At 42.2% G+C, this 4,449-nt stretch overlaps 1 pseudogene; it reads left to right on the plus strand.

The window, feature by feature from the left end:
* The first annotated feature begins 2,672 nt into the window (after positions 1-2,672).
* LOC113619746 (kunitz-type protease inhibitor 2 pseudogene) lies at positions 2,673-3,492 on the plus strand (annotated as a pseudogene).
* Positions 3,493-4,449: the final 957 nt, after the last annotated feature.

Here is a 4,449-nt window from a genome sequence, read left to right on the forward strand (position 1 = left end):
CCCCCAGAGCAAAATAATCCATTCCAAAATGTTAATAGTGCCACAGCTGAGAAGTCTGTTTTAGATAAATCTAGGAGCTTGGGGTTCTCTAAGCTTTGATGTCTCTCATATACTACTATTCCACTTGTCAAGACCCCACTCTTCCCTAATTTAGCTTAACCTGACATTCATATAAAATGCTTGGCAAAGTATGTGGATTCACATACTAATATAATTTACCAAATCACAGAATCAGTCTCTGAATTTGGTTTTCAGTTACCTCAGCCCTATGACTACAAGCAATAAGAGATTTTTACAACACTATCCCATAAAGGCTTTTGAGTTTTATTCTATTAAGGCAACACTTTTGCAATTTGAGTATGTCACCTGCTTGCTTTAAATTACCCCATGCGATTAAAGGCACCCATCATGGTTTAATCACACCTGTTCCCCTTTAAATTGAACTATGGCAACAGCTATCTGATTCCCCAGAGCTTCCTCCTCAGTGCGTACATAGTTCCATATAATCATACAAAATAACTTGATTGGCTATTTTTCCATTGCATACGGAATGCCACTTTACCATCATGGAATATGAAAGAAAGTCTCTGCATTTTGTCTGACCTCTATGTAATAACCGTTTCCCTGAGGACATGTTGCCTGCAGCCCACTGTCTGGAACCACTAGATAGTAAGCTCCATGGAGCCAGGGACCAAGCCTATCTTATTAATCACTGTATTCCCAGCACCCAGGCTGTACTTGGCACATAGCAGGCACCTAGTTAATATTTGTTGAATTAATTAGTAAAGTTAAATGTCAATTCCTCTAAGAAACTTTTTTATTAAAGTGCTTATTACATATGTTTCTTCATCTGCTTTTCCTCCTCAACTAAGTCTCTCAAGACAGAGACCTAATAACAAAGATACTTAGTAACCTAGTTACCAAGGTACAGGAAAGACCTTTCAAACAACTCATACAATAAAACCAACATCCCTGCTACTATCGTCAAAAGAGACAGTGTGAAAGAACTGAGAGCTTAAGAACTTATAGGCTCTTCACATAGGGAAGTAAAACTGTGGAAAGGCTGAATAGCTTACGTTTCTAAGTACACGCAGTACTGGTCTCCAAGAGATAACCAAACTGCTTTCACTCCTATCCTCCCCAAAAATGCCCTCTTGAAATGGCCTGAATTTTTTTTTTACATCCTAATAATGAAAGAAATTCTTCCAAATTTAAATTCATTTGAACAGGCATTCTTCTTTAAAATAACAATTATATCTGAAAATGTTAAGAGGTTGGCTATTAATAATCCATGTACTCATTAGGGCAAATCACTACAGTAAAGTTACTTTTTTTCTAATATCAGAGACTCTCCAAAACAGGAATGTAGGTAATTTTAGTGCAAAGAGAGCTTTGACAGGAGAAGATAGGCTTGAATGGACTGGGGCAACGTGGTAACTAGGGTAGTTAGCACCAAGCACTATGAAGTAGAAGAGAAGCAGATAAGAGAAGTGAAAGGATGCTGAAGACAATATACACCAATTTACAAACTGCCTAAGATCACTTCAAGACTTAGAGAACATAGGTCTTCCCTGGTGGCGCAGGGGTTAAGAATCCGCCTGCCAATGCAGGGGACACGGATTTGAGCCCTGATCCGGGACGATCCCACATGCTGTGGGGCAACTAAGCCCATGCGCCACAATTACTGAGCCTGCGAGCCACAACTACTGAAGCCCAGGTGCCTAGAGCCCGTGCTCCGCAACAAAGAGAAGCCACTGCAATGAGAAGCCTGCGCACCACAACAAAGAGTAGCCCCCGCTCGCCGCAACTAGAGAAAAAGCCCGTGCGCAGCAACCAAGACCCAACGCAGCCAAAAATAAATAAATAAATTTATTTATTTTTTAAAAAAAGACTTGGAGAACATCTTCGGCTCTTGTTTCTGCACTTCACTTGCTCTCTGGTTAGTACTGTGGTTCACCTGCTTCTAAATTAAGGATTACATGATGGATTCTGGGAGGAGGCTTCTTCTGAACATGAAGTCCACTAAATACCACCACTGTGCTGCTCACTTTCCTTGCAGCCACAAAATTGTGCATGCCCAATGCCCCTGTTACTACTGTTGAGGCAACAATTAACTTTCTGCCACTTTGGAAGGTCTAGAGCTCTCAAAAAAGTCTTGTGACTAAATTACCTGACACAGAGCTAAGAATGATTCAATGACTGCTTACAGAGTATAAAAACTGATTAATTCCACTCAAGGGGAAAAAATCACTGACAAAACCAAACACTTTTACTAATTACTGTACTGCCACTCCATAAACACATGGTAGCTTTTATAGTAAAAAAAGATAGTTCCACTATGCTGAATTACAATCACTTAGTTGAACGCTAAGCATAATTTAATTTTATTAATTTTGAGGGGATTTGTATAAAATCACTTCCTTAATTTTATGAAATGCAGATTACAATACAGACTGTTTGCCATGATTTAATGCATAGCTTGTTTTTTTATTTTCCTTTCAGTCTATGTATATTTGATTAATAAATAATAAAAATAGAACCAAACACAGCAGTAGTTCTCAGCTTACCTTCTTCCAGTAGAAAAAGTTTCCATTTCTCCATGGATAAACCAATGTTTACGGGAAGTGTGACAAAAAGTCACTTTGTTTTTATATTTCAAAAAAAAAATCCTAGGGGTGGAGCCCCTCATGGCGCAACTGTGTGGGCTGAGGCGGTACTGGGCACCCCTCACCCTGCTGGCATCGCTGCTCCTCTCCCGCTGAGGCGGCCGACGGAGAATGTGGCGTCCATGGAAGCAAGGGCATCTACTAAGAGTGAGGTGTTTCTCCAGCCACACACAGCTGCACAGACTTTTGCCGAGTTTCGAAGAGTGTGGGGAAATGCCGGGCCTCCATCCCTAAGTGGTGGTACAATGTCACTGACGGATCCTGCCAGCAGTTTGTGTACGGAGGCTGTGGAGGGAATGACAATAATTCCATGACCAAGGAGGAGTGTCTTGCAAAGTGTGCTGGTGTCACAGTAAACACCATCGATGACCTGTCCAGGAATGGAGCAGATTCCTCTGTCCCAAGTGTTCCCAGAAGGCAGGATTCTGATGACCTGTCCAGTGATATGTTCAACTATGAAGAATACTGCACTGCCAAGGCCGTTCCTGGGGCTTGCCGCGCATCCTTCCCACGCTGCTACTTTAATGCCGAGAAGAACTCTTGTGATAACTTCACCTACGGCGGATGCCGGGGCAATAAAAACAGCTACCCCTCCAAGGAGGAGTGCGTGCAGCGCCGCTTCGGCAAGCAGTTGTGTCCTGCCCTGGCCTGCACTAAAGCGGTGGTCCTGGCAGGGCTGTTCGTGATGGTCCTGACGCTCTTGCTGGGAGCCTCCGTGGTCTGCCTGATCAGGGTGGCGCGGAGGAACCAGGAGCGCGCCCCCCGCTCTGTGCGGAGCTCTGGGGACGACAAAGAGCCGCTGGTGAAGAACACTTACGTCATGTGAATGCCCTGCCGCCAAGGGGCTGCCCTCCTCAATCGCCCGTTAATGAAGAGAATCTGGGAAGGGAGGGGAGACAAGTGTTGAACGCATCTGTGCTTTTTCAAATAGAGTGATTGGTTTGTATTTGCGCGATCATTAGGGCTTTTGGTCTGTTTGTTAATCCAGAAGGTAAGAGGGCTGCTCCCTGGTCTCCCGGGATGGGTTTGCTTTGGAAATTCTCTTAGTGAAGGGCTGTGCACGTTGCAAATGGTCTTAGCCCTAGATCAGAGTCGGTTCCTCTTCGATTTATTTCTTTGCTCCACGTATAGTTTTCTTAGCTTATGTTGAATCCTATTGTCTCCTTTCCGATCACAAAAGTAATGTTTAATAGTTTCCTTTGTTTGTTTTCTGTTTTGTTTTTTAAAGTAAGCAGAAACATGTTTTTTTAATTAGGATTCTGAAAGGAAGAAGTAAGATGTACAAGTTTAATAAAAACGGCCTTCCCTTTAAAAAAAAATCCTAAAAGTGGAAGGAAAAAGCAATCATTAGTTTACTTCCTATATATGGTTTGACTAACTTTTAGTAACCATAACCCCTATGTTCAGTACAGATTAGAAGAAACCTTATATTCAGACCATTTTAACTCTTCAGGGTATGTGGATTCTATCAGGAATAAACTTTTAATTTTTCTTTTAATTGAAACAGTGTTTACTATTAAAAAATCACATGGCACTGAGAAGCAGAAAAGAAGATTTGAATAAATGGAGAGAGATATACTTGTGGATCAGAAAACTGGCCCTTCAGCCATCCATGCACTACGGACTTCTGCCAGGTGGTTAGCTTCCCTAAGCCTGTCATGAAATACCGACAGATTTCCTGCTTCCCTCAACTAGTCAACTGGTATCTTTGGATTTTCTCTTTCAATCTAATCCACCTGCCATTATCTCCCTGCCTTTTGAATTGTATACATCACTTTATCCC

The sequence above is a fragment of the Aethalodelphis obliquidens genome, unplaced genomic scaffold, assembly GCF_003676395.1.
Source record: "Aethalodelphis obliquidens isolate GAN/ISIS:26980383/991018 unplaced genomic scaffold, ASM367639v1 scaffold7, whole genome shotgun sequence".
In the NCBI taxonomy this organism is placed as follows: Eukaryota; Metazoa; Chordata; class Mammalia; order Artiodactyla; family Delphinidae; genus Aethalodelphis; species Aethalodelphis obliquidens.